The sequence below is a fragment of the Typopeltis vanoorti genome, chromosome 18 (assembly GCF_054136105.1).
Source record: "Typopeltis vanoorti isolate ZY-2024b chromosome 18, IOZ_Tvanoo_1.0, whole genome shotgun sequence".
Taxonomy (NCBI): domain Eukaryota; kingdom Metazoa; phylum Arthropoda; class Arachnida; order Uropygi; family Thelyphonidae; genus Typopeltis; species Typopeltis vanoorti.
Window position 1 is genome coordinate 67,076,062 of NC_143566.1, and position 12,407 is coordinate 67,088,468.

The following is a 12,407-nucleotide window of genomic DNA, read 5'->3' on the forward strand; positions in this document are numbered from 1 at the left end:
ATCTTTTATATTATTTCTATATCTTTTGTTTATCAAAACATAATCTATCTGATTTTTTCTATTATTTATATCCTCCCCTGGGGCTTTCCACGTATACAATCTTGGATGTTTTTTAAAACAAGTGTTCATAATTGTCAAATCGTGTTCTCTACAGAAATCCAACAACATATCTCCTCTTTCATTTCTCTCCCAATTCATATAGCTCAACAATATCTTCCTCCCTGCCTCTTCCGATTTTTGCATTCATACCGCCTGTATTATAATTATATCTTTTGTGTCTTTACATTTCAAACCCTTTTCTATATCACCTTAAACTCTCTCTACCTCATAATCACAAGTAGGTAAATATATCTGAATAAATAAAATATTTCTTGGTCTTGCTTTCATCTTTACCACCAAAACTCTGTCTGAGATTTGCCAGTAGCCTTCCACACATCCTGCCACTTCTTTATTCAATATTATACCTACACCTGCTTGATGCTTCCCCTCTCCTGCTGAGTGAATTACTCTCATTCCATCCTCTGTTCTAAAATCTCCTTTTCCTTTCCATCTCACCTACACCATTCCCAGAACATCTATTTTCAATCTTAACATCTCTATCTTTACAATCTCCAATCTTCCAGTTTGAAGTAAGGTATTCACATTCCAAGATCCAATGTGAAATTTACCTTTAGTCTCTTTTCCATATGTATATTTTCCTTTTTGTTCTTCTCCACCTCCCACAGGGGCTTTAGTAGAGATGATTCATATGACTGACATGCAATCTTGTCACTATCCATACTGAAATAAGTGACCTCCCTGGTAGCCAACTGCATAGTTCCGGACCCAGGTGTCCCATTTTGATCCTTGCTGCTCATCCATTCTCAGAAACATTTAACATTTGTCAGGAAGTATTCTGAGAAATGTTAAACCCATCCTTCTGAATTGCACTCCGAAGAGAATTGATTATTCCATATACCTTTTCCGCACTTGTGAAAACGAACTCAAAAGTGTTATAGCTAGCCTAGAACCAACCAAAACATCAATTATTTAATGGCATTAACACTAACATTCTGAAGGAATGTCAAATGTACATTACCGAAATCCCTGATGACAGGCACGTCTCCATCGGATTTTAAGAACAAATCAGTACTACAACCATAGTAGTAGTAGTACTGATTTATAAAAAACAAAAATGACTTGAAAAATTACAGACCAATCTCCTTTCTATAGGTCTTTTCCAAAATATTAGAGAAATTGTTAAAAATTAGACACATGAAATTTTTGTACAAAAACAACTTCTTTTCAAATAATCCATTTGGATTTAGGCAAACGATTAGTACAGAACATACTTTTCTGAACTTTACAGCAGGTTATACCTCCCTAGATAAACATAAACTAACATAACTAGTATTTTTAGATCTACAGAAGGCTTTTGAATACAAAATATCACATGAAATTTTAATAAACAAATTAGAAGTCATGGGAATACGAAGTATTATCCTAAATTAGTTCAAAATTACTTAAATACGAGATCACAAATTTCGAAATAAACAACAGCTATAGCAGTTCCAAAACGGTAGACTTTGGTGTACCACAAGGATCAGTCTTAGGATCAATTTTATTTAGTATTTTTATCAATGGCTTCTACAATCTTAAACCGAACAGTAAAATAAATGCTTTTGTAGAATAGATGTCCTATTTTACTCTACGGACACAACCGAACAAATACAAACAGTGAATGCTGATCTTTTAAAAGTAACAAATTTGTTCCAGTCAAATAAACTCAATCGAATGTCTCAAAAACTAAATATGTAAATTTTAACTTGCGAAATACAACAAACAAAATGAAATTTAGGGCACAATTATTCTCACATGATTGGCACTGCAGAACAAATTCAAACTGTAATATGGAAATAGAAAGTGTCAATGTAATAACTTATTTGAGATTAAAAATTGACTGCAATTTAAATTGGAAACCATACATCACTGATGTTGTAAATAAAGTAAGGATTATGTTAAACAGACTTTACTACTTCAATAGATTCTAAAATTACAATATGTTAAAAATATTATATTTTGCATGGATTCAAATCACACTAGAATACGGTATTTTAAGTTAGAGAAGAATCTATCGCACTACACTGAAAACTCTAGTTTCGACCGAGAATTCAAATTTCAACTAGAAATAAATACAAGGATGTGGAAATATGCAATAAATATTCCATACGAACACACTACTCCTTAGATATGCATACGCTTATAGGTTACTGCTATTCATAAAAACTATATTGATTATGTAAATATCAAAGTGCTTTCCTTAGTAGACATAAGGGTCTAAAATATATAGTTCCTAAATCAAATAAACAAGCAATATATAGACATTATACTTATTTAGCGCTAAAAATATTCAACACATTACTTTTAACAATAAGAAATGAAATCAATCCAAACAAATACAAAACTCTAATTAAAGGATATTTATTTTTCGACAGAAATGAGGAAGCTCTGATCAAAATAAATTGTACAAATTATCAGTTTCTATCATATCTATGTTCAAAGATCCAGTCCGATATACAGGGTGTTCGGGATAAATTTGACATATTTATAATTAATTATATTTTTCGTTAAGTTACATGTATTAACACACACTTCTCTTCATTTAAAAATTTGGACCCTTCTTCATTCATATACAAGATGTCAGAAAGGATGGATAGCTGGAACCCACCTGAATCATGGAAGAGAATAACTTGTATCATGATGATTCGTGCCCGCCATCAAAATAAGGATATTACGACTGCTGCCCAATGCTCCCTGAATACAGTAAAAACAATCAGGCATGAACTAGAGACTTGCAATGGTGACTACGAGGATGTAGCAAGAAGAAAGATCCCTAGCAGACGATCTGATTGCGTTCGTACAGCAGAATTCCTCGCAAATCTGCAGGAACAGGTGTTGAAGAACCCTGGCATTGGAATTCGGGCTTTGTTCGTGGAGTTGCTAACTGTAGTCAAGCCCTGGATAACAAGGGTAGCCAATGGTAGGCCGTATGTATGGCAGCAGGATTCGGCCCCTTGCCACACCTCTGGGAAAAGTCAAAAATGGTTGTCTGAAAATTTCTACGACTTCACCAGTCCAAATGTTTGGCCTCCAAACTCCCCAGACCTTAACCCCATGGATTATTTTGTATGGGGCGCAGTTGAAAAAGACACCAATCGCACTTCCAGTAATACAAAAGCCCAGTTAATGGATAAAATTAAAACAGTTTTTGCGGCCCTTCCCAGGGAGACTGTAGCATCAGCTTGTTCGAGGTTCCGAAGCAGAATTGAAGCTGTGATCGATGCTAATGGTGGTTATTTTGAGTAAATCTTGTTGATAGTATTGTAATTAACTCTGCCTGTAATGTTTTTTTGTCAATTCATTAAATTTAATAGATACAAAAAAGATTTTCTTTTTCCTTACGAAACTGTCAAATTTATCCCGAACACCCTGTATATATATATATATATTATTAGCATGTCTCAGTGTGTGTATATATATACATATATATTATTAGCATGTTACCTCTTCTTCTCTCAGTGTGTGTGTATATATATATATATATATATATATATATATTGATGATACATTACATAACTGTCTGGAAACTACATGTGGAGCAGCTATTGGTCGTTACACACATTATTATTGAAAATTTGTAGTTTACGAGTGGAGAATAAAGGTATTCAATAAAAAAAAAAAAAAAAAAAGCCAGTGCAACTGGGTCAGGATGAAAAGGCTGCGAAAAGGGAATTGACGGAATTTGAACGAGCAAGAGCCATTGTGACAGGATGCCATGTTGCAGACCCATCTGTTCGACAAATTTTTGACAAATTAGGCCATCCCACGTCAACAATCAGTGATACCATACTGAGATCAAATGTTACCTACAGTGGGAGACCCATGCCACTCACCGAATGTGACCGTAGGGTGCTACGAAGGAAAATATGTAAAAACAGCCATTCGTTGGCCTACACGTTGAATGAGAAGTTCCGAGCATCGACTGGAATACGAATCTGCACAAAAACATTCAGAATCGAGGCTCACAACATGTGTTTCAATGGGAGGGCCGCAATATGTAAGCTCCATCACCCGAACCAACATGCATTCTCGGCTTCAGTGGCTTCAAACAGCATGAACAGTGGGAATTGGAAGCTTGGAAAGCTGGGTTATGGAGCAACAAATCACGCTACACCATCTACCGAACCATGTTGTCTTTATAAATTATCATATTACTATCTACATAGTTCTGAATTGGCTTTTACCAGTTCCTCCAATGCACAGAACACACCAACCTCTATAAGGACTACTTTTCAAAAGTGACCATCCCCACCTTTTTCATCCAGCAGACAGGCACACTAATCAGAAACTGCTGTTCAGAGACTTCAGAAGATTAGAAATAGCTAAAACAATAGTCAGACTTGTCTAAAATCTGGAAGGATGGATCTTTCTTCACGGGAACAAAGTTGAGGATTTGGGATGCAGTTATTTTTCCAACAGCTACTTATGGATGTGAGACTTTGAACCTAAAGAAGTCAGATAAGAAAAGGATATCTGCTTTTGTGATTTGGTGAGACAGATGGCTGTTGGGGATATCACATACTGAAATGGATACAAAGGAATGGTGCTAGAAAGGATCAGTAGAACTTTGAGGTTCCTTAAGGACATTGACAGAAGAAAGTGAAAATACTTTGGACACATTGAACTTCTTTAAAATTTGTATCTGATCGATATACTCTTGTAAGAATATTTTTAAGTTTTCGATAGATTCTAAAGCAAGTGTAATGTTCATATTTTTGTCTTGAAGCATTTTACTCACAGGGTTTATTCTGTTATGTAAATCATGCCAAGTTATAAGAGAACAAATAAATTTGCAGTCCTTTATTTTAGCACATAATGTTCGTGCTTCACGCTGAGTTTCTTTATTAAAATTTTCATTATTTAAAATTTCAAAAAGTGCATCCTAAATTTCTCCTAACTGATATCGTAGAGGGCGGATTTTACTTTCCCATCGCGTTTCTGATGGCTGTTTCAATGTTAAATTTTTTACGAACTTTAAAAGGATTGCCCAACGTTTGTAAGAGAATGAAAAGAAATTGCATAAATCTTGAATAATTGCAAAGAAATTAATTGTAGCTGCATCGTTAATGATTAAATTTAGAGTATGAGCAGCACATGTCACGTAAAAAGCTCGAGGATGTTTGTTCAAAAGCAAATTTTGGAGCCCATATTTTTTCCCTTTCATATTTTCCCCATTGTCATACCATTGACCTCGCATGTCTTCAATGAGAATGTTCCATTTTTCCAGTTGTTCCATTATTGTTGCATATAAACTACGTCCTGTGGAATCTGATATATCTGCAAAACCTAAAAAGTTTTCCCTGATCTTGACAATTCCATTATCACCGTAAACAAAGCGAATAATAATTGTCATTTGTTCTGTTTTACTTGCATCAGGTGTGCAGTCTAAAATTATGGAATAATATTTAGATTTTCGAATTGATAATAAAATTGTATCCCTGATTGCGTTACTTAAAGTTTCCAATATTTCATTTTGACTGTCTTTCCTTAAATAGTGTACTCTATTGTTTCATTGCAAGGCCTTTTCAACATGATTTTCCACAACGGGATCAAACTTCGCAAACAGTTCGACTAATTTTAAAAAATTGCCGTTATTCCTTTCATATAATTTATCAGATGATCCGCGAAAATCTAAATTTTGGCTAAAAACGAATTTTATAATTTCAATCAAGCGTTCTAAAACACTCGTCCAATGTTTCTTTTCCATTTCATACATGCTTTGAGTCTGGCAATCAATAGTAGTTTTGTTTTCAAAATTTTTATCAAGTTCCTTCCATTTTAAGAAATTTTTTATGTGAGTTCCTGTACATTACTATGAAATAGACTTCGCCAATGTCATCGACGATTTTGCTAACAGAAAAGCAAAAAAATAAATAAATAAAATAACATTTTAGAATGTTGAAATTAAAGTTTTACTTCCATAATAAACATGGAATTTAATTTATTTCCCTATACGTGGTTTTGACTTTTTGTAGTATTTTTAGTGTATATTGAGAAGGGTGGGAAACTCTAACTACACATACATAAAGAAAGCTTAGGCGTTTTCTTAAAAAAAAAAAAGAAAACAAAAGTAATACATTTGTCTGCATGCATATGTATCAGATTTTCATTCTCTTAACATTTTTAAAACCATAAAATTTATGTTTCTTTACTCTCTGAAAGAATGGGAGTGTTTCTCTTCCTCGCATAGTTGCCTGACAGTCACCTACACAGCGAGATCCATGTAGTAAGCATCCTGTAATTGAACATAAATGGAATTCTTTAGATGGCAACAATTTGTATTTAAGGACTTCTTGTTAGTAATATCGTAAAACCATTCTTAAAATCTGGTGAATGATATTTATTTTATATGAATTTTATATTCAATTATATAAAAATTAAAGCGTCAATTGATCATAATGGGAATGAAAGCATATATACCATTTTTACATGCGTTCATAAATGTGCCAACGGCCATACTAGGCTGAATACACCGGTTCTCGTCCGATCACCGAAGTTAAGCAGCGTTGGGCCCGGTCAGTACTTGGGAGGGTGACCACCTGGGAACACCGGGTGCTGCTGGCGTCAAATCTTTTTATTGCTGCTTTTTTACTTTCTTTTTTTTCTATATATACTGTATATCTTGCGCCAAGAGTTTTCATTAACGCGCCTTTAACCCTGCAGAGCTCGCAGCTCATCTGACAGATACATGCAAAATGTTTCATATAAATATTCTTACACAAATAAATATTTCACAGTAAATTGTATCTGAGAGATACCGCGACCTTCGATGTCAGTATACTATGGTTTAGTTGTTGTTGTTGTTTTTTTATTCTTTGTTAAATAATTTCTAGATTCTAACTGAAAATAAATAAACCATCATGTATTACTGAAATAGAGAGCCAAAGGCTTATTTATCATATCCTCTAGGAGATGTGCTTTATATTATGGAAAATACTAAGGAAACAGATATGGAGCTTACTCCACCTTTATACGAGCTGCCCATAAGGTTGCTTATGCTTGCATCTGCCGAAACTTTTAGTTTCTATATATTCGGCACGAAACTTTCAATGTGATTTTCCATGGCGGGATCAAATAGTTCGACTAATTTTAAAAAAATTGTCGTTATTCCTTTCATATAATTTATCAGATGATCCGCGAAAAGCTAAATTTTGGCTACCAAGGAATTTTATAATTTCAATCAAGCATTCGAAAACACTCGTCCAATGTTTCTTTTCCATTTCATACATGCTTTGAGTCTGGCAATTAATAGTAGTTTTGTTTTTTTATATTTTTATCAAGTTCCTTCCATTTTAAGAAATTTTTCATGTGAGTTAAACTAGTCTCATGTCTATGGAAAGTTGTACTTACATTTCTTCAATCGTTATAACCTTCTACAAGACTACTTGATTCAGCAAGTGCGAAAAGTTTGCAACAAAAGCAAAAAAAACAAAAAAAAAACAGAATTTAAAGTTTCGGAATAAATGAGCCATGTTCTTGGCACGAGCTCCCAGGTTTTCATTTTTCTATTATAATACGTGTCGCCAAATTTACGACCATATGTATCTCTGGGATATATTACATTTTTCTTTTGAGCAGGCCCCATTTCCATCAAAACAACTCGTAATTTTTCAACAATATTTCCCCATTCACCTGGATCTTCTAAATTTACAGAGACTAACAATGTGTTAGTTTCGTGGTCAACTACAACTAAATCTTTTTCTAACTGTTTTTCATTTAAATCATGAGTCTTGTTATCTTGTTCAATAGTTGCAATAGTACTTTCATGAAACTGGATGATGTGCATGGTTCTTCGACTCTGATTTCTGATGTATCGAGTTGGTTACAATCTGCACCAGAATATTTTAATATTTTAACAAATTTATTAAGAGCCCGAGTTTGTTTCTTAATATCTGCTTCTTTCGCAGCATGACGCTTACGATTTTGTGCACCGTATAACGTTTATTAAATTTTTGATTCCATTTCTATTTTATACCCACAAGAAATGATTACACAACACGACACAGAGACGAAATAATAGTCCACACTGCGCTACTGTCAGTAGCCTACTGAGATGCGTACCATATGACCGGTTAACTAGCAACAAATGTTTTGTACGAAAATTCGTTTCTGCGCATAAAAACTGTTCACCGTTTTACTTTAGATAGACTGCAGTAGACACAACATTCTGCAGGCAAGCATTTAACCTGCTCTCACTGCAAAATTGGAAACAGCTGGCTAATCACAGAGGTGACAATAAACAATTTTTTTAAAATTTTATTCGGTGTATCTGGCCTTATTTATTTTAATATTGATCATTCTGAGAATTTTTTGTTTTTATGATAAAAATTTTGTTTCTTAAAAATGAACTTAAGACCCGTGCCCCGGCGGCAGCGCACCCTTCGTAGCCTGATGATATGATTTTTTTTTTTTTTTACATACTTGCATATAACAACAGAGGTATTACTTGCACTGTGGATATACGGTGTATGAGTTTAACACAAGTATAGTGCAAAATTAATTTACCATATCGACGAGTTTTGCAGTTTCTTTGGTTCACTCATTCAGAATAAAGATTATATAAAAATATAGATAACAAACACAATGGAACGTTAAAACATAAAAAAAAATCCGTTAAGGCCTTTATTCGCTATAAGGAGTACAGAGTCACTACATCATTCAAAAAAGTAAAACATCATTACAGATAACGCCATAGAACAGTGTTTCTCAAAGTGTGGTACGCGTACCGCCCGGGGGTACGTGGAAATTTTCGGCTATGCATAATTAAAGGAGTCATTATATTTTTCAGCAAACAGTGCAATTAGAGACAACCGGGATAAAACGGCACTAACTAATGAATCACATCCCCTCTCCAACAGAAACTGCTGTATAGACCAAGCAAAACCAAGTTGCCGGTGGAACATATGGTTTTGCTTGACACCACCCCCGTCGTTAACGTGTTAAAACTAAAAAACATATAGTGAATGTGTTTCAAATATTATGGAATTCGATTGAAGGGAATTAGCATTTCAAATCAACTGTTGAAATGCTAATTTGTTTTTGTTTCTCGCGATCTTTTGTTAATACCGCACCAATCATATGCAGTTCTTCGCTGCTCTATGCATCTCAAGTCTTGTAAATTACTGGTAATTTTTGCTTGAAATAATGGGAAAGAAGATGACGCTATTTGGGTAGATGACTTTGACGATGCACACAAAGAAACTGTTCTCGATGCCAAAAGTAGTGATCGCGAGTAGGAGCTTCTTGGTAAATCGCACCATTTTCAGTTTTTTTCTGAAAACTTTAGTTTCCGAAAATTTCCGCACGTATCTCGCAAGATTTTTTAGCTTTAATTTTGGGAAAAAAGTTAGAGTTATATTCGAGTAAATACAGGAGTTTTTTTTTTTTTTTAGCTTTCAAATTCTTACGTATGGATCATTGGTTAAAGATTGGATTCATAAACCCCCCAAAAGAGAGCAATATGGCAAATACAAGTAGCAGTAAGCAACAAGAAAACGTTGATATTGCATCTGGATCAAATGAAATTGATGAGTGTGTCGTCTGACATCTCTAGAGAACCAAAATTTAAAAATAAATCATATTTTTTGTTTACATGAACATATAAATTCAAATAAAATAGATATTTAATTTTAATTAATATTTTAAATTAATTTATTAATTTTAATTAATTAATTTTTATTTTATTTTATTTTTTTAATCAATGAATTTATTTTTTTAATTAATTAATTAGGAGATATTTGGTAATAATGAAAATTTAAGAAGGGGTACGTGGATATCTGAAGTTTGAGAAACATTGCTATAGAATATACAAAATAACCACAACAATTTTTAAAGCGGCAAAAATTGATATTTTAAAAGTCACTGTTAAAAATATAAAGTATACCTGTATCCACTTTGATGCAAATTACATAAAAGCAACAGCAAAATGAATAAAAGTACCAAAAAAATATTTCGATGAATGAGTGAAAAAGGCTATAAGAAATTTAATTGCACATTTATTTACAGCAGGATCATTATGAAAATGAACTATTGCTGAGATAATAATGATAAAATAACTATTTATTTATTTATTTTTTGTCATGATGATTGGCAAAAAATTAATTATTTTTTGATAATAATAAATTATTATCTATAACTGCCCTTGAGTATACAATATATGTATACTCAAGGGCAGTCTTTCTTTCCTTCCATGATTATGACTTGGGAGGGAACTGGAATATAGAATTAAAAGATATCAAAATAGAAATGCCGGATATTACAACTGGGACAGAAGGAGGGGGGGGGGGTTAAAAGCTATAATTTTTACTGGGCCTGGAGCACGCAGCGTTGACCCGATCGGCAATTCAACTGATTATTGCTGTATTATAAACACAAACGAAACCTGCTGGATATTCAAGTATTAGTACCTAAAATATAAAATTATGTACTATTTAACTATAGCCGATATTTAATTTCAAAGTATCACCTACCTGAGAGTAGCAACCAAATTGTAAATACAAATATTCAATTAATAGCTGCTGCAGACACTTGAAATGCTAACACAAATTCTCTGAAAGCACATGTATTTGGATCTATAACAGGTTAGCTGCATTAACTGCAGCGCGCAGATGCCGAAACTCAAACCAAACCACTGCATTATATTGTATAAACAACGCAGCAAATTTTATTAAATTTTTTTAGAAATCAGTGATTGAGGAACAGAGAGTATTGTATATAACTCTTATTCATAGAGAATTCAAGATGTACTAGTAATTGAAACACAATCTCAGAAAATGCAACTTCTTATTTTTCCGTAAAAATTACAAACATAATCACATTTGCTATCGATCTATAAAAGTCATTCACACATGATCACAGATGGCAGCACAACACAAGTTGGGCGCTTTAAAGGCTCCCAGAACAATTCGCCGTCATTTCCCCCTTCCTGTTCATTCATTGTCTTCATCTTTTTTTGTTCTTGATAGCAAGTAAGCAAACAAAAAAATAAATAAATAAATAAAAATAAAAATAAATAAATAAAAATAAAAATACATAAATAAACTGTTAGATTACTGGGAAAAAACTTTCTATGTAAATTATATTGATCAGTAAGCAATTAGATGAACGGAAAGGGATTTACAATAAATATACAGTAGATCTTAAAGATCCAACCTTATTTCAAAGCTGAATATATGTAGAAACTTTGAAAGCTTCGAAATTTTGACCACAGAGCTTGTGAGAATACAATCCTCAGCATAGGAGTTGCCTTACTTTGCATTACATAAAATATGCAATCGCTGCCCAGGCGTTCATATATTTGCTTTTTATTGTGCTTTTGATAAAGCTTTCCATGGTCCGACAGCTGTTTCGAAAGATCACTGTATAAGTAAAGTCTTCTTCAAAAACTAGGTGATTCCTCAGATCACTCAAACCTCAGTCAGTAACCCGAAGGATCATTTGAACCAATAACTTTCGATCACTCAAAGATTCTCAGCGGTGGTTCTTTTCAGTGACAGACTCACCCTATCATTGAGCATATATACAGGGTGGTTCAAAATTCCACGTACAAACTCTGAGGGGAGGTAGAGAACATCAAAATCAACCATATTAACATAGGAAAGCATGACCGGAAACGCCACCCGAAAGTGATATATTCTGCTGATCATTATTATTATTATGTGACACCGCCAAGAAGTCTAAGGACTCACAAGGGAGGACACTTACTCCACAACTCTCTGTCTCTACCACTCAATCCACCAACTACAGCGAACCGCGTCATCTACAGTAACGCCATCTACTTCCCACCACCACCACCACTACTACTATATTCACAGACAATCACAAACATCCATGCACACGGCGGGATTCGAACCCGTAGCCTTTTGGCTGGAGAAAAAAAAAAATGAAAACAATTGTTAGCGAAGTCAGGAGAACGCGACGGGATATGCTTTTCGGGTGGAAAATCCAGGTTTGAATCCTGTCCAGGATGGAGTAAACCTTTATAATGACTTTATGAATCGAAAGTTTCTTGCTCTCATAAGACAGAGACAGCATTTCTTCTGCAAACTTGGATTTTACTTCAGCCGACCGACAGAGAACTTATGTACTTAACAGACGATATGCTAATCAAATGGCCTTAGTTGCCTCAACCAAATTTCTCCTAAGCTTATTTATCCAGTATAATGCATTTTGCAGACATCCAAAAAAAAAAAAAAAAAAAGATTCATTGTGAAATGTGCTAATTATTTGCTCTGTCATCACAGAACGTGAAATATAAACTAACGCATATGATAAACGTAGATGCATTTCCCGAAAGCTAACCAGATTAA

General features: G+C 33.8%; 1 non-coding gene across 1 annotated transcript; it reads left to right on the plus strand.

The window, feature by feature from the left end:
* The first annotated feature begins 6,544 nt into the window (after positions 1-6,544).
* On the plus strand, positions 6,545-6,663 carry LOC150096734 (5S ribosomal RNA). Its single transcript, XR_016549881.1, has one exon. It is a non-coding gene; the product is annotated as a 5S ribosomal RNA (ribosomal RNA).
* The last annotated feature ends 5,744 nt before the right edge of the window (positions 6,664-12,407 follow it).